General features: G+C 46.5%; 1 protein-coding gene and 1 long non-coding RNA gene across 12 annotated transcripts in view; one reads left to right on the forward strand and one right to left on the reverse strand.

The window, feature by feature from the left end:
- Positions 1-25,418, reverse strand: part of GNG12 (G protein subunit gamma 12) — a 170,165-nt gene that overhangs the window by 50,791 nt on the left and 93,956 nt on the right. The gene's annotated exons all lie outside the window — the stretch shown is intronic.
- Positions 1,254-19,301, forward strand: LOC132542965 (uncharacterized). 2 transcript variants are annotated; one of them, XR_009553935.1, is made up of 3 exons: positions 1,254-1,738; positions 10,131-10,268; positions 19,035-19,301. It is a non-coding gene; the product is annotated as an uncharacterized LOC132542965 (long non-coding RNA). The 2 variants fall into 2 exon arrangements; XR_009553934.1 differs by lacking the exon at positions 1,254-1,738 and having other exon boundaries at positions 9,974-10,268.

A 25,418-nucleotide genomic window follows, 5' to 3' on the forward strand; every position in this document is an offset into this window, starting at 1 on the left:
AGGTGGATCTTCTAACAGTCTTTCAGAAGTGACATGACTACAAGCAGTCCCACACACACACAAAAAAAACCCCTCATCCATCCACAAGAACACACACTAACAAAAAACGATGTCAATCAATGTCTTCGTCTCATGATTGCTATCTGATCCCCCCATCCAGTGTACAACAAGCACATCTTCAGTCATTTAATAAGTATGTACTGGGTTATCTTCTGGGTGCAAGCCAGAGTGTGTACTTTTCACAAAGAATTCAGGAATCTTTAATCTTAAGGAGTTGATAATTCAGCTGGGAACAAAGTGCCCAGACCAAAAGAGACACAGACCAAAGAGGAACTAACAACTCTCACTCTGTGCCAGCCCTGTGCACCTTTCATCCTCACAGTTACTGTAAGAGATAAGCATGGTTATTATCTCAAAGTGGAAATATAAAATCTGGAGCCGTCAGTGGCAGGTAGAGTCCCAAGAAGGTGTAGAAAAATGGGGCAGGACAGTGCATACAAAGTGTTACACATTATGCGAAGGAGAAGATGGAGAAGATGGAAAAGAAGAAGAAGAAGAAGAAGAAGAAGAAGAAGAAGAAGAAGAAGAAGAAGAAGAAGGAGAAGAAGAAGAATGAGAAGAAGAATGCGAAGGAGAAGGAAAAAGAAGAAGAATGAGAAAGAGAAGGAAGAGGAGGAAAGGGGGGATTAATGGTTTAAAGTTTATAGTAAAATACAATAGTTTGTACATGCGTAACATTTCCCAGTTTTCCACATAACAATTCAAACCCCACTAGGTCCCCCTCTGCCATCATGTTCCAGAAAAAATGTTCAAATATTTTCAAAGAACAATTACTAAAAGTTGTTGGAATGCTTAAGACATTTCTACATCTTTATTTGTCAGTAAAAAAGAATTCTTTGGAAACTGGAGATACTATTAAAATCAGGCTAGTCATCCAGTAAACCCCCCCCCCCCCCAAGGATTTTGGTCTCAAAGAGCCTTGGGAATATTAGTGGGTACTAAATAAGTTCCTGGAAAGATATTAAGATGAAGAAAATTACGTCTGTCTAGAAGTAGTACACTGAAAATGGTGAGTGAAAATCAGGTAATAGCCTCATGTGTGTGGGCAGGGAAGGGAGAGAGAGGGAGGGAGGGAGAGAGAGGGAGAGAGGGAGGGGGAGGGGGAGGGGGAGAGAGGGAGAGGGAGGGAGGGGGAGAGGGAAGGGAGAGGGAGGGGGAGAGGGAGGGGGAGAGGGAGGGGGAGAGGGAGGGATTCTGCCAAAGGACACTGCTTGAATGGTGACAATAATACTAACAATGGTCACTGGAGCATTTTATTGTCCCTTTATGACATGCCACTGTGTAGCATTGTTCAAAAGCACTATACAAGGTCTTCTTCCTTTAATCTTTACACTCAGCCCATGAAAGGGAACTGCCATCATCCCCACTTGATATTCGGAGAAATTATGGGATGGAGAAGTTGAGTAAATAGAGTCAGCAATTTGCAGCACCTGGACTATGACCTAGATGCGTCGGCTCCAAGTTTTCAGTGTCGGTCTCTCAGCTACCTTCTAAGCAAGACTCTTGAGTTAAGCTGCTCAGCCTTGGAACTGCCAAGCTAAGCTATATGGGTCCATATGAGCTGAAATTCGCAAGGTGTCTAAGGAAAGGCAGACATCTTCTTCACTGAGTCCTACACTGTGCTCTGGCTCCTCTCCAAATGAATGACTTCAATATATGTGGAACGCTGTCCAACAAGGTTATCAATTTGCAGTCTGCAAAGGGAGCCCACTTTTTTTTTTTCAAATTTTATTTATTTTCCCTTTTGTTACCCTTGTTGTTTTTATTGTTGTAGTTATTATTGTTGTTGTTGGATAGGACAGAGAGAAATGGAGAGAGGAGGGGAAGACAGAGAGGGGGAGAGAAAGACAGACACCTGCAGACTTGCTTCACCACCTGTGAAGGGCCTCCCCTACAGGTGGGGAGCTGGGGGTTCGAACCCGGATGGTTAAGTTGGTCCTTTTGCTTTGCGCCACATGCGCTTAACCCACTGCGCTACTGCCCAACTCCCAGGGAGTCCACTTTTCTTAAGTCTCACTTTATGGAAACAGCTGGAGACAGGGCAGGGTTCTAGAATCTGGACTGTACAACTACGACCCATTAAGTGATGCTGGCAGGACTCTGGTGTTTTTGTTTGGGGCTATGTAAAGACCATCTCATTTTATCTGTACAGCTTTATAAATTCTTTTTTTTAAATATTTATTTTATTTATTCCCTTTTGTTGCCCTTGTTGTTTTATTGTTGTAGTTATTATTGTTGTTGTCGTTGTTGGATAGGACAGAGAGAAATGGAGAGAGGAGGGGAAGACAGAGAGGAGGAGAGAAAGATAGACACCTGCAGACCTGCTTCACCGCCTGTGAAGCGACTCCCCTGCAGGTGGGGAGCCGGGGTTCGAACCGGGATCCTTATGAGCTTTATAAATTCTTAAAGAGAAAGTAAAACCACTATAAATTCTGTATTGGCCCTATTTCACAGAAGGAAAGAGAGAGGCCCAGAGAGGTTCAATTCTCTTCTCCAAATCATACATTTAGTAAGGGATAAGTTTGGGATTTGAACCCAGGGCTCCCTAAACCTAAATCTGTCTCTTCTGGCACTTTTGCCCTAGGGAGGACTGTGATCCCACTTAAAACAGTTTGGAGACATAGCTAAGTTCACAGACTGGAGCCACGCTGTCTGGACTTGGCCAGTTCTGTCTCCTACCTGTTCTGTAACCCAGGGCAGGACACATCTTTTGTGTCATGCCTCTTTCCTGCAATGTGAAAATAGTGATTTGTACCATCTAGTAAGGTTATATGGAAAGCTGAGGGAGTTAAGATGTGTAGTGTTTACAACAGTGCTTGCTGCATGGTAAAAATTCACATAGATGTTTAGGAAAAAAAAATAAGCATGCAAATCTCTCCCTTATATGAGTATCCGAACATACTTGACAAGCCAATTAGGGGTAATGGCTATATCACCAAGGGCAAATGAATCTGAGCGAGTTCTCCTAATGGCTGACGATTTGTCAAGCCCACCACAAACACCGGCTATGGACCTATTTCTTGTTTGTTTTCCACCAGGGTTATTGCTGAATCCAGTGAGCCTTCTTTTTTTGGGTAGAGGCAGAGAGAAATTAAAGGGGGAGGGGAGACAGAGAGGGAGAAAGTCTCACCTGCAGCCCTGCTCTTCAAGATTCCCTCCTTTGGGTGGGGATAGGGCTTGAATCGAGGTCCTTGTGCATACCAGTGGGTTTTTAATCTGAACGGTTGAACTAACGAACAGATTAGCTGTTGTTGGGGGGGGGGTGATAACAGAGAGAGAAGTTTCTAGGAAGGGTGCCTCCTTTACCATGAGCACAACCCAGGCTTGAGGACCAGCCTCACATGGGAGCTGACATGGTCTGGAGAGAGCTCTAGTGGGGTGGGCTGCGCTATCTCTCCCTTTCTCTGTCTCATCTGCATGAAAGAAGCAGCAAAGAGCCATAAAATCATGCAGGCATGAGGCCCCAGTTATAAAAAAAAAAAAAAAAGAAACAAAAGAAGAAATAAAGAAAATGGGGGCTGGGAGATGGCACACCCAGTTAAGCACACACAGTACTAAATGCAAGGACCTGTGCAAGGATCCGGGTTTGAGCCCCCCAGCTCCCCATCTGCAGGGAAACGGGGCTGCAGGTGTCTATCTCCCTGTCTCCCCTCCTGTCTCAAGTTCTCTCTGTCCTAGCCAATAAAGTGGTAAAAATGGCCACCAGGAGCAGTGAATTCATAGTGCCAGCACTGAACCCCAGTGATAACTCTGGGGGCAAAAAAAATACATATATATTTAGAATGAAGTCCTAGGTTTTTGTTCTAGATCTGACTGAATTTGCTGTGTGTTGTGGAGGAGACATTTCACTCTTCTGGCTTTGCTTCCTCCCATGTTGACAAGTTGTCCTACATGACAGGAAGAAAAGACAACAGAGCCAGGTCCAAGGGCCCTGGGTTCTGATTCTGCCCCGTAGGAATTTTCTAACCTTGTACAAACAGTTTCATTTCTTTGAATTTCCTCATCTCTATGATGAGAAAACAATAGCCGACTTCTTATCTGACAGGGTGAGAGGCAAATAGGGAAGCAAATGAGGGTGGCCAGGGAGGTGGTTCAGTGGGAAGGGCAGAACACTCGCTGGTGTGAGCCTCAAGGTTTGACTGTTGGCACTGTCTCTCTGTCTGGATAAACAGTTAAAAAAAAATAAAGAAACAATTTGAAAACCCTTTGCATAGAGTGGAATCTCCAAGGACATCTCCTATTTCTGGGGAGTAGGAACCCCCCCCCCCCATTTGTTTACTATTTGCACTTACATCCTGCTGGAATTTAGAATCTGGAAACAGAACACCTGTCCGTATCCCTTTGGCTGGTTAAAAAATGTGCAGCTAAGGCTATTTATGGATTGAATTTGTGGAAAGGAAGAATATATAAATCAAAGAATACATGATTTTGAAGAAGTGTCATAAGAAGAAGACGGAGAAAAAGGAGGAGGGGAGGAGGAGGAAGAAGAGGAAGGGGAGGAGGAAGAAGAGGAAGGGGAGGAGGAGGAGAAGGAAAAGGAGATGGAGGAGAAGGAGGAGGAGGAGAAGGAGGAGAAGGGGGAGAAGGGGGAGAAGGGGGAGAAGGGGGAGAAGGGGAAGAATCCAACAACGCGAACAACTCCAAACTGACCTGAGGATTTTAATTAAAGTCTATAGTGCTGAGAAACAGAGGGATAATGATTTGCAGGTATAAAGACTCTCTTGTATCACCTGATTTCCTCCAAATTCTTTTCTGTGGGAAGGGGAGTGGTGAGGGGGGTGGTGGTGATGGTGGGAGGCAGAGTAAAGATACTATAAAGTGGTTAAATTAACATACTCAGCAGGTACATAGACTTTCTAAAGCTGAATACCAACTGAGATAATTAAAGGCCCAAGCCTTCTCCTTTTTTTCTTTTTTTAATTGACCCCCTTATAAAGTACCAGCTGACAAAGGCATAATTAAGCAGAGTCCTGTGCGAATATATCAGGGCACTTTCCCCTCTGTACTTAATTTTTAAAAGTCCCCACTCCCTCCCCCCCAGCTCAATAAGCATTAAAATTCACCAGAATTAAAAGGAAAGTTAAAAAGTACACTGTTGGTTTTCTTTTCTTCTCTGCTTTGTTTTTCTTTAATTAAGCCTGCAACAGCCTTTCTTCCCAGTAACCAATTCGTCAGAGGTTTGCAAGGCCAGAGCTGGCTGTGCTGGGGAAGCATCCAGAGGGAGGGAGGGAGGGGGCCAGGAGGTGACCACACCAACACTCTTCACTAGGGGATGGAGAGGGGCCCAGAAGCCTCCCCTTTACTGCCCCTCCCTGCAGCCCCAAATCAAACCTGCATTTTCTTATACGGTTCTGAAAATAGACGCCTGGCTTAATGCCACCAGTTGGTGTTTTGATTTTATGAATTACATATGCTTTATCATGCTTAAACCCCGTGACTACCATAAGCAAACTCAGGGAAGCTGCAACTTAATTTTGATTTCAAAGTGCAATAAAACATTCATTCTCTTAGAATCTGAGGCAAGCTGAAAGGAGATTAAAGGCTAAGGCACTAGACTTTCAAATGTGAGGTCCCGAGTTCGATCCCCTGCAGCACATGTACCAGAGTGATGGCTGGTTCTTTTTCTCCTCCTATCTTTCACATGAATCAATAAATAAATCCTTTAAAAAATAATAATAATAAAAAAAGGAAGATAGGTGGCAGTGGTGGGAAAGGCTTCACTTCCAGCTTGGAAGTATAAAACTCTGTCACACACACACACACACACACACACACACACACACACACACACACACACACACACACTTTTAAGTAATGGAGGTAGCTGCAGTTTACTCAAAATAAAGAAGAAACACTTGAAATTTCAACTCACTCATCTCTTTCCTAACAGCATCTTCTGGAACCAACCTTCACGCACACAAAATAGTGAATAATCCACAACAGGCAACTTTAAAAGTATAAAGAATCTTTTAAATTCAAAGTGGTCCAAAGACTTGGTTTTTTGGGATAAGAGTAAGTCCCATAATTGGGATCCAGAATACATCTCAAAAAAGGTGGGTTAATGCAGTCAGTAAGAGTAATTTCACATAAATGGGCTATTCAAAAAGATTTTTTTTTTTTTTACAGGAGAATAGAATGGTTGAGGTGTGACATAAGTATTATTTTTGGTTAAAAAAAAAAAAAACAGGCTGAAGTACCTGGAATATTTTCTTTCACTTGAGAATGCTATTAACACAATTTCCAGCTAATCTCCAGAGTCTTAGGACTGGGAACTTTGTGTGTGTGCAGGGGACAGAGAACATCATGGGGGAAGTATGAAAGTCACCATCTCATCCCTTCTCCCCGGAACCAACACCCACAAACCCGTGGGGGGAAGCTCTGAAGGTTAAACTGGATAGTTCAATTGTCCAGGAATGTACACTATGCAAACAATGTTGGCTCCCTGTGCCAAGGCAGGGATATTGTGGGACTTGAGGCTTCTGGTCACAGGAAGGATAGCAGAGTACAGTTGTACTCACTGAGCCAAAGTGGGAAGCCAGGCTGGGGGAAGGTGGCTCTAAAGTTTCACAGCCCAGTTCGTGAAAGACAAGAAATTATGGAACTTGCTACATGAAGACCAACAACTACTTGTCTGCAAGGGGGAAGGGGACAAGGAAAGAGAATCTTATTTTAAGGGGGGGGGGGAGAGAAGGAGAAAACCTGCTATGTGAACTCTACAATTTTTTCTTTTTTTTTTTTTAATTATTTTTATTTATGGGATAGAGACAACCAGAAATCAAGAGGGAAAGGGATGATAGAGAGGAAGAGAGACAGAGAGACACATGCAACACTGCTTCACCACTCACAAAGCTTTCCCCCTGCAGGTGGGGACCAGGAGCTTGAACCCAGGGCCTTGTACATTGTAACATGCATGCTCAACCAGATGCACCACCACCGGGCCCCTACAATTTACTTCAGAAGGAAGCCTTTTGGTTGCAAAATAGATCTGTTGCAGAGAGGCAATCCTGGGTATTTAAGAGTGTGGTTATGGTGCAAAGTGCAAGGACCGGCGTAAGGATCCCGGTTCGAGCCCCCGGCTCCCCACCTGCAGGGGAGTTGCTTCACAGGTGGTGAAGCAGGTCTGCAGGTGTCTGTCTTTCTCTCCCCTCTCTGTCTTCCCCTCCTCTCTCCATTTCTCTCTGTCCTGTCCAACAACAATGACATCAATGACAACAACAATAAAACAACAAGGGCAACAAAAGGGAATAAATAAATATTAAAAAGAAAAAATAAAGTCCTGGCAGCAAACTTAAACATATGCACACACTAAAGAGAGAGAGAGAGAGAGAGAGAGAGAGAGAGAGAATGGTTAAAGATCAAGAAACTCCTGATTTCTCAGATGATGGTGGCGGGGGCAGAATATAAGTGTTGGAAGGCAGGCAGCAAAGTGAGAGGAAGGTTCTAGAATGCAACCATGATACTATAGGCTTCTGGAAAGATGCAGTTTACTGTACAAACAAGCAAAAAACTTCTCCCTCCTTTTCTTTTTTTTTTGCACACATTCGTTTTCTTCATTTCTGAGAAATAAGAGTTATATGAAACCTTTAAGAGAGGCAGCGAGACGGAAGATAGGAGAATGAAGGGAAGGGGTCGGGGCATGGAGCTACAGGGGGAAGGCAGCACTATCTCTCCTTGGCATGACTTGAGTGTTTTCTTTGCACTCTTCAAGAGCTTCTGCAATAATTAACGCAAGCCACCATTCTTGTTCTTCCAGTGGTGATTTCATCCAGTCTCTGCAGAAACTCAGAATTAAATGTCAGGGCTTTTTTTTTTTTTTTTTTTTTTTTTGGAAAGCAAACCCCCTCCCCCCCCCCCCCAACAAGGGAGGTCAGCACACTGCCCCTCGGCCGACACAGGAGATCTGAACGTAGTCCTCACCATGATCCTCCATGAACTCTCTGCTTTGGAAGGCAGCTTGGCCTGTTTCTTTGCTGATGGCCACATTTCTTTCTATTGGATCCCGGCCTGGCCTGTTTTACTTTCTGTTTCTCCCACTCTTTTCCACGCATTCTTCCCTAACACATGTGAAAAAGGTCTCTGCGCCTCTCCTACCCTGCAGGATAACTCAGTATTTGCTCACAAACCCTCCTGGTTCAAAACAAGCTCATCTGCACTAATTTTTCCAAGGCCTCTCCTTCTTTTCACTGGGAAGGGGGTGCAGTGGGGGCAGGGGGACAAGACAAAACAAAACAAAACAAAACAGCTCCTTTTCTTCCCAGAGATTGCAGGAGAATGAAGCAGAAGATCTATAAGAGACATATGTATACACTGGACAGGGAGAATATAAAGTTTAGAAGGAGAGAGAGATGAATTGACATCTGGGCTTTATCCTTTACTAGGTTTGGGGCTTTGGAGAGGTTACTTAAGATTTCTTTTCCTAATATTTTTGTTTTTTGCCTCCAGGGTTATTGCTGGAACTCAGTGCCTGTACCATGAATCCACTGCTCCTGGAGGCCATTTTTTCCCTTTTGTTGCCCTTGTTCTTTATCATTCTTGTTATCATTACTGTTTTCATTGTTGTTGGATAGGACAGAGAGAAACCGAGAGAGAAGGGGAAGACAGAGGGGGGAGAGAAAGATAGACACCTGTAGACCTGCTTCACCGCCTGTGAAGCGACTCCCCTGCAGGTGGGGAGCCGGGGGCTCCAACCGGGTCCTTGCACTTTGCACCATGTGTGCTTAACCCACTGTGCTACCGCCCAACACCCTCCCATTTTTTAATTATCTTTATTTATTTATTGGATAGAGATAGTCAGAAATGGAGAGGGGACAGGAAAGATAGAGAGGGAGAGAAACAGAGAGACACTTGAAGCCCTGCTTCATCACCTGTGAAGCTTTCCCCTTGCAGGTGGGGACTGGAGGCTCAAACCCACATCCCTGCACACTGTAACATGTGTGCTCTAGCAGGTGCACCACCACCCGTTACGTAAGCTTTCCAAGCCTCTGTTTTCTCAGAGGGAAATTAAGGGTGACAATTCGGGGAGGGGAAGAAGAAACAAAACATATGGAGTGCTCCCACTTCCTGGTGCAAGGTGGATATGTAACAAGTGCTTGCTGTAGCTGCACTAACGGCCACAGCAATGATGATATAATCACATCTCATTGAGCACACAGTAGTCAGGACGGGGCTTCTAAAGGCTGACGCTTAGCACCACAAGATAGGCTTGGATGCAATTCTTCTTCACTGATGGCAAGCAGTACCCAGCAATCAATTCTCAGAGGCTACGTGCAGAATGGAACCAAGGGCCTATTTTAGGCCTTTTTGATAGGACACAATGGTTGGTGTAGACGGCTTCACCTGGCAGAACTGACCCCCCTCAGCCACCCCTTCTCCCCACTGCAGGTTACCAGTATCCCAGGCTCTTATCTGACACACACACACACACACACACACACACACACACACACACCCCATGTCCCTTTTCCTTAAGGCTTCAGTGAAATGAAAGGCAAAAGCTCTACCTCACAAACATGGCCAAGACCCTGCCTGCTGGCGCTGAGTCATCCTTGAAGGCCTGTCCCATGCACAGACTATCCCAGAAAATGCCACAAAACTCAGTGTCAGGCTGTCAATCTCAGAAAGCTTGTGATTCATCGGGGCATGTTTCCCAGCTGGAACTTTGGGGATTGGAGGAACCCATCCCCACCCCCTGCCCAGCCTGCTCAGAATGTCATTAAAAAAAATAAACAAAAATACAAAAAAAAAAAAAAAAGAAAGAAAGAAAAGTCTGAACCTCTCCTAATAAGGAAATGCCACATGCCACTTCGGTTTCCAATGGCTCAGTTCTCCAGGATCACGTGACAGGCAAGGCAGCCTGGGCTTCAGGAGTGTGCTTGTGCGATGCTCTCTAGGAAGAAGCCCCTTGTGCTGGGTGTGCCTCTGGGGGTTACGGGTGAATACGGGGCATGCTGGGGCCAGTGGAATCCTACATTTTCCTGATTAACCACACCAGCCTTAGCAAGCATGGGGCTTGGTGGTGGTGGTTTGAGGAGCTGAACAGCTCACATGACTGACGTGACCCCACTCTCCAGCCAGGCACAAGCTTCTTGCTCTTGAGGGCAGACACGCTGCTTTATTTCTCTTGTTGCACCTCGCTACGCCCATCACAGTGCACTCCACCCAGCAGGGCCCGAGGGCCGAGGAGCACAGAGAATGTCACAGATCAGCGGGTGAGCATTTTCTATTATTAACCCCCCATCTTCTCAAGCAGTGGGGTTTCTGAAGTTGGGCTTAAAGAAGGTTCTTGTGGGGACATACTTTTCCCTTGGTAGCTGTGTGATCACTGGGGCATAGGTTGCCAGGCATGCTTGTGCTTCAGGACATCCTTCACTTACCCACCTGCCTTCGGATGGAGCTGTGCACTAGTCTGGGATGCACATTCCACAGGCTGTACCTGTGCAGAACAAACGCTGCTTCCTTAGACTCACCTCAGCGGCTCACAGTAATTACAGCATCAGGAACTTGCACAGATGTGTACACTCCCGCTCCTAGTGAAAAGTCCCTCCCCCGCGCATCTCCTTATTTTATTAAACTTTATGTGGTATCAGGTATTAATCTGCACATCAGGGGCAGGGAAGGTAATGCTGCAGTAGCAAAGAGGACTGGCATGCAAGAGGTCCCAGGTTCAATCCCTGGCTCTACTAACAACTACTAGCCAGAGCTGAGTTTTGCTTTGGTAACAACAACAAACAGAACAAAACAAACAACAACAACAACAATGACGAGAAAACTACACAGTGGGTCCTTAGTAACATGAAGAAGGAAAGAATCACTTCTGTTCATCATTTAAAAAAAAATGCACGCACTTCTGTTTTCAAATATTTTATGCATTTTTGTATGACAATCAAAATGTCTTACATTGAATAACTTTTCAACGGTTTTCAATTGCAATTATTAATTTTGACAACTGAAGGTCCTCACTTACCTATACACTCCCACGTGCAACCATTCACATTCTGTTTATTTCCAGAGAAGACTTGGAGTTAAAAATCACAGCTCCCAGGAATAGCCATATCCCTGTTAGCGCGCGCACACACACACAAACACACACGCACACGCACCAACTCTAAGTCATTAAAACATCTGTGAGTCACTAAATGAACGAATGACATTAGCTTTAGAGCAGGAGCTTAATGTTGTTCAAATGTAAGGCACAGTGTGTGAGAGAGAGACCCTGTTGTTGTGAGTGCAGGGAAGACAAGTCAGTGAGGTATCTCTTGGGTGAAAACTTAATGTGTAGAAAAAGGCTTTCTGTGGGTCAGAGTGGGCAACACCTTCAGTCTTCTGGCCTCTGATGTAGACAGTTCAGGGCCTTGGGACATGTTGTTTAGTGCCTGCAGGGTATGGCCAGGAGTACTGTGCACCCTTCAGGGAGGGCCTCTGAGCAGACTGGAGTTGCTGTGTTCAGGGCTGTGAGCACAGAGGCCCATTCACACCAACCCCTGAGGCCGTCCTTCTCCCTAAGCACTTAGGTAACTTAAAAAGCCACGCTCTGACCCTTGTTCTCATTCAACCACGACCTGAAAAGTCCAAGCCAAATGATTTTTCAGCATGAAAAGCAAGCTAGCTCTAGGATCTCCGGGATCAGTGGGCAAAGTGCAGGCACCAACCCCAGACAAGCAAGCAGGAAGTGCTCCCGGGCCCTGAACTCTGACTGCATGTGTTGGACCTGAGTTTCCCATCTCTCACAGTTCACAGCGGCTTTTCTAATCCAAATAGGCATTTAACAGCGACACAGAGCTATCAGGTCAATAACCGTGAAGTGTGACAAGCCTCCGTGCATCTGAGTCACAGCTGTCTTTCAGCTAGAGCTATTAACAAGCTAGAAGAAACTGCCATCTCCTCCCCTCCCCGCCCCCATGCTTGATAGTAACTCAATAAGGCTCTCGGCTGGTCCCTGACAGGCTGAGACTCCATGCAAATCACCAAATAGTTTTCTCTTTAGCAAACCCTTTTCTTCCTTTCTTGCATCAGCTCCCAAAGAAAATTGAATCAGTATCCTCCACCCTCCACCACCATCCCCCCCCCCAGCCATTTAGTCAACAGAATGTAATCTATGTGGCCATAGGTAGCAACAGAATGTAACCTGTGTGGAGGGAGATAGGTAGCTAACACTCATCTTGACTTGGTGTTCTGAATAGCAGCTCCGTCTGCAGGTAGCACACAAACTAGAGGGCCTGAAGCTCCTGGGCTGGATGTACCTGGATTCCAACAGCCAAATCTGAAAGTGTGGCTGTTTGCAAAAAGTATCCCATAAGACCAGACCATTATTGTTTGTTTTTGAAAAAAATGCCAAGGACACAGCATAGAGTTCATGGGTTTTATGGAGTGAGATCCCAGTTACTTGAGCTATTCACGCTAAGTTTAGAATATACTACCTTTGGGGGGGCCGGATGGTGGCATACCAGGTTCAGTGCACATAGTGCGAAGCACAAGGATCCCGGTTCCAGCCCCGGGTTCCTCACCTGCGGGGGAAGGGGGATCGATTTGCAAGCTGTGAAGCAAGTCTGCAAGTATCTTTCGCTCCCCTTCTCAGTCTTCCCCTCCTCTCTCGGTTTCTTTCTATCCAATAACAACAGCAGCAGCAGAAACTACAATAACAGTAATAGCAACAACAACAACAATGGCTGCCAGGAGCAGTGGATTCTTAGTGTTAGCACTGAAACCCAGCGATAACCATGGAGGCAAAAAAAAAAAAAAAGAATATACTCTACCTTTAAAAGAATGTATTTTTTTTTTTATTTCCAACATAGTTATCACTGGGTCTCTGTGCTGGCATTATGAATCCACCACTCCTAGTGGCCATCTCCTCTCCCCCCCTACACATTTTTTTTTTCTATTTTATTTGATAGATCTGAGAGAAATTGAGAGAGAGGAGGGTGAGTTAGGGAGGGAGAGAGAAAGACAGACACACCTGCAGACCAGCTTCACAGACACAGCTTCCGCCCAGCAGGTGGGGAGCAGGGGCTTGAACGCCTGTCCTCCTGTGTGGTGATGTGTGTGCTCAGCCCCTGCACACTGCCTTTTTCCCCTTTAGGCATCTGTGATGGACACAGCTAATGGACCGCAACGTTCTCCATTGTTGGGCCCAGATCCAAGTTAATCAATACCTCTTTTCAAGTCTTGGCTCCAATCAACTGGAAGGCGGCCCATGGAAGGTGGCCCTGTTCCTTTCTGCAACCAATGTGGGCAGCACAGCTTCATTTCAGCAACTTTCTCCTTAGTCTCAGTCCCTTTACTAAGAGTCTGAGCTATAAAGAATGTTAGCTATTAACCACTGTATGTTTAATATGCCAAACACTATTAGGCATTAAGTGCTAACTTAGACATCCCTGAGTCCTTACAAACATTCCCAAGCAAGAAAGCAGAGCTCCAATTCGCTCTGCATGATAGCCTGTGCCAACTGGCCCTGAGACTCCCTCCCAGACTGGCTCTCAGCATGGCCACCATCATACTAACCACAAAGCACAGAGGCTTAGGTTACAGCACTGTCTACCCTACTCAACTCCTCAGCTGGGGGTGTCCAGGATCCAGGACACCACTGATACACAGAAGGTCTTCAGTACATATGTTCAAAGAACTTTGAGCTCCCATTTCGGAACAATCTGAGCTTCAACTTAGGTTGTAGGGTGGACAGATAATCTGTGTCACTGCTGTAATGGAAGCTGTTTATTAGTCAGAGGTGCTGGTCAGGACACACACACACACACACACACACACACACACACACCACCACCACGACCACCACCACCACCAGTGCACCCAGCCAGGCTCTGAGTCCCCACCTCTCCCTCTGAACATGGAAAGTGCCTTCAGCCTTCACTGCTTTTCCCCTTTTTATTTGCTTATCATCTCTCTTTACAGATTCTAAAACCCAAAGAGGCCTGAGTAGGGAGAGTCCTGAGCTGCTTCCAGAACCATCTTAGGGAGGCAGGGGGGAGGAGCTCTCTGCCTGTGATTAACGGGAGAATAAAGGTCTGCCTGCCTCTCTAAAAAAACTATTTTTTTATTGTCTTTATTTATTTATTGGATAGAGACAGCCAGAAATCAAGAAGGACAAGGATGACAGTGAGAGACAGAGAGACCGAGAGATACCTGCGACACTGCTTCATCACTCCCAAAGCTTTCCTCCTGCAGGTGAGGACTGGGGGGAGGGGGGAGGGGGTGGCCCGCACCCCGGTCCTTGAGCACTGTAACGTGTGTGCCCCACCAGGTGCGCCACCACCTGGCCCCAGGCCTGTCCCTTTCCGGAAAGCCGTGGCAGTGTGTTGAGGCCCCCTGCCCAGCAGACAGCATGTTAGGGCTTCTCCTTGCTGCCAGTGCTGCCTGGACCGGACAGGTACGGCCACCCCACCTCAGCCTTTCTCCTGTGCTGGCTGTGGGTGAGAAGTGCCTGTCCTCTGCCCTCTGCTGTGCAGCTGCGACCCCCATGACTGCTGCTTCCGGCAGCTGTGTGACTGCCTCGTCTCTTCTCCACTGTCTGCACCAACTTTTTGGAGTATTGAGTGCAGGCTCCTGGCACGGCCCCTGGCAGGGCCTTGTGTGCTGTGACTCCTGGTTACCCCTGCAGCTCCTTGCCGGGCCGCCCTCCTCCCACACGCTCAGTCCCGGTCATACCTGAACTCCTCATTCCTGTCCCCACCACAAACCTCCACCCACCGCTCTGGTCTCCAGGCTCAGGAGCCACCCTGGCGGCTGCTCTGGCTAGACACTCTGGACTCTGTTCTCCCCGCTCACCACGCCCTCTAGTCCTGCTCACTCAGTCTCTCAGTATTCCCACATTAGTGTATTTTTACCCCACTGTCACCACCCTGGCTGGGATGAAGGATGACTCCCCACTGGGTGACCCTGACACTGTGGCAGCTCCCCAGCTACTCTGTTTTCCAGACAACCAGAGAGAGCTCCACCACACCCTTCTCCTCAGCCACTGTCCTCCCTCCCCACAGCTCACACCTGGCTTCTTCCAGGCAGCCCTCCCATTGTGCCATGGCACACGCTCTTCACCAGGGCACTGAGCACCTGAGCAGACGTGTTCCCTGCAGAGCTAACTCACCTGGGAGGGTGTCTTCTGGGACAGGCATGCAACCCGGGTACAAACATGGTTTTCAGCATGCTGGAGGAAGCTTCAGTTCCTTGTCTCCCTCTCTCACTTTCTATCTGAAAAAGTCTGCAGGCTGGAGACACACACACACACACACGCACGCACGCACGCACGCACGCACGCACGCACGCACCACAGAGCAAATACCCGGGGGAGGGGTCTGCCTTTCTCTGAGCACGTGGGTTAGTCTTTCTCTCCTTCCTTCGTCATCCCCTCTCCAGCAGGCACAGTCACCTGTCACCTGCCCCTAAACAGCCATCACCTTTCTCCTCTCTGTGGGCAGAATAGGTTTACCCTCTCCTTCTGCGACTACGGTAAATTCAGGTTGGTCTAAGCCACAAGAATCACTCCATTCTATTTGCTTGTTTAGGGCAGACTGTGTGTCAGTTCAGGCCAGCTAGACATGAGGTGGGGTCGGCTACAGGGCTTTGAAATGGCTTTGCTCTTATGGAAAGATGCAGAAGGAACAAAGCTTTTTTTTTTTTTTTTAAATAATTTATTTCTTTATTGGGGAATTAATGTTTTACATTCAACAGTAAATACAATAGTTTGTACATGCATAACATTCCCCAGATTCCTATTTAACAATACAACCCCCACTATGTCATTCATCATCTTTCATGGACCTGTATTCTCCCCACCCACCCACCCACCCACCCCAGAGTCTTTTACTTTGGTGTAATACTCCAATTTCATTTAAGGTTCGACTTGTGTTTTCTTTTCTAATCTTGTTTTTCAACTTCGGGCTGAGAGTGAGATCATCCCATATTCATCCTTCTGTTTCTGACTTATTTCACTCAACATGATTTTTTCAAGGTCCATCCAAGATCGGCTGAAAACAGTGAGGTCACCATTTTTTACAGCTGAGTAGTATTCCATTGTGTATATATACCACAACTTGCTCAGCCACTCATCTGTTGTTGGACACCTGGGTTGCTTCCAGGTTTTGGCTATTACAAATTGTGCTGCCAAGAACATATGTGTACACAGATCTTTTTGGATGGATGTGTTGGGTTCCTTAGGATATATCCCCAGGAGAGGAACTGCAGCGTCATAGGGTAGGTCCATTTCTAGCCTTCTGAGAGTTCTCCAGACTGTTCTCCACAGAGGTTGGACCAATTGACATTCCCACCAGCAGTGCAGGAGGGTTCCTTTGACCCCACACCCTCTCCAGTATTTGCTGCTGTTACCTTTTCTGATGTATGACATTCTCACAGGAGTGAAGTGATAGCTCATTGTTGTCTTAATTTGCATTTCTCTGACAATCAGAGACTTGGAGCATTTTTTCATGTGTTTCTCGGCCTTTTGGATCTCTTCTGTGGTGAATATTCTGTCCAAGTCCACCCCCCATTTTTGGATGGGGTTATTTGTTGTCTTGTTGTTGAGTCTGGCAAGCTCTTTATATATGTTGGTTATTAAACTCTTATCTGATGTATGGCATGTAAAGATCTTCTCCCATTCTGTGAGGGGTCTCTTGGTTTGGGTAGTGGTTTCTTTTGCTGTGAAGAAGCTTTTTAATTTGATGTAGTCCCATAGGTTTATACTTGCCTTAGTCTTCCTTGTAATTGGATTCGTTTCATTGAAAATGTCTTTAAAATTTATGCGGAAAAAAGTTCTGCCAATATTTTCCTCTAAGTATCTGATAGTTTCTGGTTTAACATCCAAGTCCTTGATCCACTTGGAATTTACTTTTGTATTTGGTGAAATACAGTGATTCAGTTTAGACACACTGACCAGTGGAATAGAATTGACAGCCCAGAAATGAGGCCCCACACCTATGGACATCTAATCTTTGACAAAGGGGCCCAGACTATTACATGGGGAAAGCAGAGTCTCTTCAACAAATGGTGTTGGAAACAATGGGTTGAAACATGCAGAAGGAACAAAGCTTTTTATTCCCCCCCCCTCTAGTTGCTAGGGCTCAGTGCAGGCACTCCATATCCACTGCTCCTCGAGGCCACTTTTTCCCATTTTTTATTAGCTAGGACAGGGAGGAATTGAGGTAGGATGAAGAGCTAGAAAGAGAGAGAAAGACAGACACCTGCAGACCTACTTCACTACTCATGAAGCAGACCCCTTGCAGGTGGGTCCTTGTGCTTGGTCATATGTACGTTTAACCAGGCAGACCACTTCCAGGCTCCCTGCCTTTTACGTTTTTAAAAAACAATTTTATTTCTTTTGATTTTATTGGATAGAGGCAGAGACAAAGAGAGGGAAAGGGGAAATGGAGAGAGAGAAAGACAGCTGCAGCACTACTTCACTGCTTGTGAAGCTTTCCCCCCTGTAGGTGGGGATGGGGGAGCTTGAACCCAGGTCCTTGCGCATGGTAATGTGTGTGCTTGGCCAGGAACACTGCTTTATCTTAGGCGTTGCAGTATGTGAATATAGGTCCAATGAGAAGAGCTAGCTGGTGTTCTGAAGGTGAGAACATAAATAGGAAGATCTGGACTCTGGTGAACAGCTCTACTCCACGAGCTTCAGGTGAAGCAGGGCTGCAGGTGTCTGTCTTTCTCTCTACCTCTCCATCCTACCTCAGTTTCCCTCTGAACTTCTTTTCAGACAAGAAAATCAGTCCCCTGAAGCTCCAGCTCATGTCCTATTACAAGTACTCGACATTTATATCAGTCTCTAGGTTACCTACTGCTCACTTACTTGTTTGTCTCAGAGATACTTAGGTGTTAACTGTGTTTCCAGAGGGCTGAAAGATAGTTCATTCAGTAAAGCACACCTGATTCTGTGCTAGAGGCTGGGTTCAAGTCCCTGTGCATGTGGGAGAGATGAATCCACTGCTCCTGGAGGCCATTCCCCCCCCCTTTTGTTGCCCTTGTTGTTGTAGCCTTGTTGTGGTTATTATTGTTGTCATAGATGTCGTTCATTGTTGGGTAGGATAGGACAGAGAGAAATGGAGAGAGGGGGGGAAGACAGAGAGGGGGAGAAAACGATAGACACCTGCCGACCTGCTTCACCGCCTGTGAAGTGACTCCCCTGCAGGTGGGGAGCTGGGGGCTCGAACCGGAATCCTTATGCCAGTCCTTGTGCTTTGCGCCACCTGCGCTTAACCTGCTGCACTACTGCCGGACCCCCGGTAGTACTTTCAAAAGGGGTAGCTTTCTGAGTGGTGGGGCTCCACTGTGGTATCTCTCCTTCACTTTCTGTCTCTCCTTCCTCCTATTTCATTCTTCTTCTCTTGTTTTAAATCTCTAAAAGATTTTTAAAAAAAATTTTATTATTGGATAGAGACAGAAAGAAATTGGGAGAGGAAGGGGAGACAGAGATAGAGAAAAACAGAGAGATGCCTGAAGCCCTGCTTCTCCACTCATGAAACCTTCCCCCTCAGGTGGAGACCAGGGGCTTGAACCTGAGTCCTTGCACACTGTAGTGTGTAAATTTAACCAGGTGTGCCACCACTTGACCCACCCTTCTTCCCCCCTCAACTCTCTCACCTTCTAGTTACTAAAAAAAGAGTCCACTGGGACTCTGAGATTTCCATACTGAGAGTGGGGGAACTGTGCAGGCATAGAGTCCCAGTGATGATCATGGGGTAAAAAGAAATAAATGAGCTGTGTTTCTTCTGTTGGCTTTCTGATGGCAGGGTTTGCACTTGATATGTCCTGTGCCCCCAAAGGCAGGGTGACTGACCCCATTCTTGCGCTTGAACAAGGAGCCAACAGTGTCTTCTGAGCTCAGACTATGTGGTCCCATGATCTTTAAAATGGGTCTTAGTTTCTTTTGCAGCTTGATTTCATGTTTTGTTTTTTGATTTTGTCAATGAATTTTTTTAACTTTTTATTTATTTGATTTATTCCCTTTTGTTGCCCTTGTTTTACTGTTGTAGTTATCGATGTCATCGTTGTTGGATAGGACAGAGAGAAATGGAGAGAAGAGGAGAAGACAGAGAAGGGGAGAGAAAGATAGACACCTGCAGACCTGTTTCACCGCCTGTGAAGTGACTCCCCTGCAGGTGGGAAACCGGGGGCTCGAACCAGGATCCTTATGCTGGTCCCTGCGCTTTGTGCCACATGAACTTAACCCATTGTGCTAGTGCCTGACTCCCCATCAATGAATTTCTCGTGTGTTTGTGTAGGTCAGAGAACCACTTTTTTTTTTTAAATTTTTGTTTATTTATTAATGAGAAAGATAAGAGGAGAGAGAGAAAGAACCAGACATCACACTGGTACATATGCTGCCAGGGATTGAACTCAGGACCTCATGCTTGAGATCAATGCTTTATCCACTGCACCACCTCCTGGACCAGCCACTCTGTCTTTCAAGAGAGCCAACCCAGGGCTTACGATTTACATTCTATTGCTGAGCCTCCGCTGTCTGCTGCTGTTCTTTCAATGTCAAACACAGGAGGAAACATTGGTAAAACATAAAAGCACCACGCTATTCACCAACATGTACACGGTGGCTCCGAGTATAGGCGTGTGTGCAAAGGAGCCACTCCCGACATTGGCTAAATGGATAATTTGATCTGCCTCCATGAGTCACGGGCACAGAGTGAATAACACTTTTACAATGTCCTAGGGCTGTCACGGTGAACAATAATTATCAACAAATTGTGCTAAATATATCCTGGTCCTGCCTGGGACATCGCTGGTGGTTTCTGTTTGTTTGTTTGAGAGCCTTGCGATCACCAAGACGTTCCAAAGAAAACAATCAGCAGAGTTGGGTGTTGTAAAAATGAAGCAAAAGCTACGGCGGTGACCGCAGATGTGGCTGGTGGCTGGACACTGGAGGCCACTTGGTGTGCACCAGGCCTCACACTAGCTACGCTGGAGCCCACCTCCCCACCCCCATATTTATAGAACTTGGTGCCTGGCCCAGGTCCAGTTGTCCTGGGAGTGCTGTAATGAGACAACAGCAAGGAAGGCCATCTCTCTCACACCTTCCTGTGCTACTTAAGTGTTCACTGGTTTTGCTAATGACCTAGGCTGCCGACTGTGCCCCAGGCAAGTGAGCACGGAAAGTGCCAAGTATTAGAACTAATGGCCCAGGGAGCCTGTCTGCCAGTGTCTGAGTCTGCCTCATGCCTTTCTGCTTCTTGGGGACTTAATGGACTGTCTCCACCTCTTCAAGCTCCAAACTCTCTTTCTCAACAGGCATAATTTGGATCCCAGTGGGAAAGAACCACTTCTTTGTTTTATTTAGTTATTTATCTCAACAGACTCTCACAGGAGAGGGGTTACAGCACTACTCTTCTGCACCTGGACTCAAACCAGGAACCTCAAGTACTCACGTCTTGTATCTCATTAGTTGAGCAATCTCTCCCCACTCCCCAAATATCTATTGAGAAATAGCAATACTGACAAGCAACAGCCAGACAGGTTTCCTAGAGCAGCCTGATCGGCAGGGCAACCAGGGGGTGCTGAAAACGTCTGGTCTGGACAGCTCTGCTCACGTGAGAGAGAGGAGAACCAAGTACAGCAAGAGAGAGACCAGACAAGTCTGAGTGCTCAGAATCACAGGTCTGAGAAAGAGACTTGAGTCAACCTTTGTTTGGGGTCTCCTATTGTAGGGACGCAAAAAGAAACCACCGCCTCTGGACTGAATCATTACACCCGGGGGAAGACGAATGTAGTCTAGTTCTGATCTCCCTCAGATCTTGCTGGCATCATGAGGACCAAAGTTCTGTATCCCCTGTACAGAGTTCTTTATCCCCTGACAGCCAGCTTGCTGAGGGGGCACGGCGGACACACGCCAGCTGTCAGGAATGGATGATGGCAGCCTAGGGGTGAGTGGACATCCCTGTGCATCTCGGAGGGGGACCTTGTGGAACAGGTCCAAGGGCTCTCTAGTGCCCCTGGATTGACTGACATGCCACAGAGACATGACTGGACACCACTATACCAGAGCAAACAAACTCAGGAAGTGTCTGTGAGGTAACCAAAGAGAAGCTGAGCTGATCCTTGTGGCAGTGCTTCCTGAAAACATCAGCCACAAAAAATGCCTTTTCTGGACAGCCAAAAGTTGGGGCTGGGTGGTGGTGGACCTAGTAGAGTGCACGTGTTGCAATGTGCAAGGACCTGGGTTCAAGACCCCAGTCCCCATCTGCAAATGAAGTGAGCGACACAAGTGGTGAAGCAGTGTTGCAAGCAACTCTCTCTCTATTTATTTTAACTGTATTGGGGACTTAACAGTGATTGTTAAAATTATTTAAGACAATGGGGGGTCTCGTTCTGCACCATTCCTACCACCAGAGTTCTGTATCCCCATTCCCTCCATGGAAGCTACAGTTGTTCTTCCAAAGTCACAGCTATGGACTGACTATTACTTCTACAACTGTCTTGATATTTATATATATTTGCCTCTTTTCCCCTATGGTCCTGTCTTCTTTTCTTTTCCTTCCTTCCTTTCTTTTTTGCCTCCAGGGTTATCAATGGGGCTTGGTGCCTGCATTACTGCTCCTAGAAGCCATCTTTGGTTCCATTATTGTTGTTGCTGTTATTACTGCTGTTATTCTGTTGCTGGACAGGACAGAGAGAAATGGAGAGAAGAGGTGAAGACAGAGAGAGGGAGAGAAAGACAGACACTTGCAGACCTGCTTCACTGCCTGTGAAGCGACTCCCCTGCAGGTGGGGAGCCGGGGGGGGGCTCGAACCAGGATCCTTATACCGGTCCTTGCACTTTGCACCATGTGCGCTTAACCCTCTGCGCTAGCGTCCGACTCCCAAACTCTAGACTTTAACCTGATACTGATATGCCATCCGGAAAAGCCCAGCTTTGTAAGATAGGGCACAAAGGTTTTTCCTATAAAGGCTTCGGAGGCTCATCAGCTGAGCTAGAAAAGTGGTGTTCTGGGGTTGTGTCAAAAATTCCAGGAGTTTTTTTCATCACTCCTGATGTCCTGGAACTTTTACCCTGGCTAGATGCTAGGCATGTTCTGAGAATGACATCACTGAAAGAAACAAGGGTCCCAGAAAGTTCCAGGGCATCTGAGGTTTCCAACGGGAGAAACAGAACTGTGGATTTGAAACAAGATCTGACTTCAATGCTTGCATACATAATATCCCGGAACTCGAAGGTGCTTCCACTCCTGACTCATTCAAAGACAATTAGCTTCCAGTTGTGATAAGCTCACTCTCTGTAAGGTGATCCATGTAAGATATTTGACCAACCGCGACACCTAGTGGCCAGGCAAGCACATACACGAGTCGTCTCAAAACCGGGTGGCCAAGACCACATTCACTGCTCAGGACAGGAGTGACCTGTGGGTGACGAGCAGCAAAGAGAGCCGGAGAAAGGAAACAAGTTGGTAAAGGGAGTAAGAACAGGAAGGTTATGTGGAGTGGTGCGGACAACCGTGGTCTTAGAACACGGATCCTCCCGCCATTCAACAGAGACCTTGAACATGGTAGGAACAAGATTCCAAGTCTCTGTTTTCACATTCAATCAGGAGAGGAAAGTATTCAACACGGAACGAGAAGCAACAATACTAGTTCACACAAGTGAAGTGCCCACTCTGTGGGCAGGTCGCACGCCGGGTGCCTGGAGGCAACTAACACACGTGACCCTGTAGCCATCACAGAATGGACGCGTGATTATTATTCTTATTTTTAAATGCGTAGGAGAATATTTCATGATGAATAATAAATTTAGGAGTCATTTGCTTTTCTTTCTTTCTTTTTTTTCATTTCTTAAATGATCTTTACTTATTGGATAAAGAAGAGCCAGAAATTGAGAGGGAAGTGGGTGATAGAGAGAGAGAGACACCTACTGCCCTGCTTCAGAGCTTTCCCTCTGCGGGTGGGGGATTGGCGGCTTGAACCCGGGGCCTTGAGCATGGTAGCATGTGCTCTCAACCAGGTGTGCCATCAGCAGGCCTCAAGGCTTTTGCTTTTTTTAAGCTGCTAGGAAATGAGATATTGAAGTAGATGTTAAGAACTTTCTAGGGTCCAGCTGGTGGTGCACTTGCTTGAGAGGACACGTTACAGTGCACGAGGACCCAGGTCCCCTCCAGCAGGAAAGCTTTGCGAGTGGTGAAGCAGGGCGGCAGGTGTCTGTCTGTCTCTTTCCCTCTCTATCTCCCCCTCTATCCACTAAATAATAGTAATAATTATCATAAAAGAGATAAGCAGCAAATGCTTTCTAAGACCTCCTTTCACTCAGTTTCTCTTCATCTGCAGTGCCTTCTGGGGGATAGAGCTGGGATCAGAAACCAGGTCTCCCAACCAAGATGAGTGGCCCCTCTTCACAGGGGAGGAGAGACAACATTCCCTAGTGGTAGCAGTACATCCTGAATTCCTATTAGCACACGAGTCCTCTAGGAACCTTTAACAAGTAAGTCATTAGTACCTGCGTACACACTGGGCTCTGAAATGCTTTGCGGTCTGGGAGAGAGTTTAGGAATAGAGAACATGTCTCGCACACCTAAGGACCTTCCTAAAACAGACTTTCCAGCTCCCGCCCACCGGAAGGTCCCTAGTTTCATCTGCTCTGTTCCTACTTTATAGTTCCCATTTACTAGACATTTTGTCCTACTTTCTATCTTGCTGCATTTCAGCCACCAAGCTGCAGATACTACTATTCCATCCTGACTTCTCTGGGCTGAGGACCTCACCTCTCCAGAGCCCTGCCCCACTAGAGAAAGACAAACAGGCCCGGGTTGTGAATCCCCCTGTCCACGTCCCTGTCTACTGGAGAAGCAATGACAGAAGCCAGACCTTCCACTTTTCTGTACCCCAGAAAGAATTTTGCTCCATACTCCCAGAGGGATGAATGATAGGGGAAGAGGACCAGAGGGCTCTGTAACCCCATTCCACCAGGACCCGAAGCATTTGTCACCAGGAATCTTGTTTTTATACCACCAATGAAAGGGAAGAGAATCTGTAAAAAAAAAAAATACAAGAGGAATCCAGACATAGTTTTGCTCATCATCTAAGAGAGAAGAGAAAGAGAGAGAGAGAAAAAAAAGAAAGACACCTAGTAGTAATAACAGATGTGGGGATGACTTATAAAGAAAGGGAGGGCAGAACCGTTGAAAAAATGGGGGAAAATATCTGTGTTTACATAGATAGATAGATACACAGATAGAGAATCAGCCCATATCAGTGACCTTGGGAGAACTACTGTAGTTTCCACTGGAGGGAAGTGGGGACACAGAAATTTGGTGGTCAGAAGTGTATGGAATTATACCCCTATTATCTTATAATTTTGTAAATCAGCATTAAATCCCTAATAAAAGACAAAAATTTTTAAAAAGAACATATCTTGCATTTGTGAGGCCTTGGGTTCGATCCTGTGCAACATATTAAAAAACTAAAAATAAATAGATCATAAAAGGACATCGAGGGCTCTGGTGTCACTTTTTTTTTTTTGCCTCCAGGGTTATTGTTGGGGCTCAGTGTCTGCACCAAAAATCCACTGCTCCAGAGGCTATTTTTTCCCTTTTGTTGCCCTTGTTGTTTTATTGTTGTTGTGGTTATTATTGTTGTTATTGATATTGTTGTTGGATAGGACAGAGAGAAATAGAGAGAGGAGGGGAAGACAGAGAGGGGGAAAGAAAGATAGACACCTGCAGACCTGCTTCACCGCTTGTGAAGCGACTCCCCTGTAGGTAGGGAGCCGGGGGATGGAACCGGGATCCTTAAGCCAGTCCTTGAGCTTTTTGCCACGTGCACTTAACCACTGTGCTACCGCCTGACCCCCTAGCTCTGGTGTTTCTTACACACACAATAAATAAAAATAAGGGGGGAGTTCATAAAAGGCCCAAAGATAAACAGAGAAGCTTCTAACCGAATATGGGATTAGCCACTGCTTGGTCTGTTTGATTTAGCCAGACAGTGGATTACAAGCATTTATATATTGGTATCCACTGGCTCTGGGAACTAGAATGGATAACGGGCTCCGGCAAGTGGTGTTTCAAAGATGAGTTACTGGCCAGGGAGCACACTGTTCCACAATGCCATTGTTTCTGGGACTTGGGATTTTGGATACACTGAAGAGGACGGTGAGGTCAAATGTCAGGCTACTTCCTCCCAGGACCGCCGGCTCTGTAAGGACTCCAGCCCCAACCCCTGGGTGTTCAGAAGCAGACTGGAGCAGGCCATGTGAGGACATATTCTACAGACACAGAGGTGCTCAACCACCCTTCTCTGAATGGCAGGGTTCTCAGTTGACCTTTTGGATTTAGGGATCAGTGCCCACCTAGTCTGGCGACCACCCTGTTCACAGCCCAGGCTTGTCTGTCCATCTCAGAGGCTCCTATCCTCTCCTAGCA

The sequence above is a fragment of the Erinaceus europaeus genome, chromosome 13 (assembly GCF_950295315.1).
Source record: "Erinaceus europaeus chromosome 13, mEriEur2.1, whole genome shotgun sequence".
Taxonomy (NCBI): domain Eukaryota; kingdom Metazoa; phylum Chordata; class Mammalia; order Eulipotyphla; family Erinaceidae; genus Erinaceus; species Erinaceus europaeus.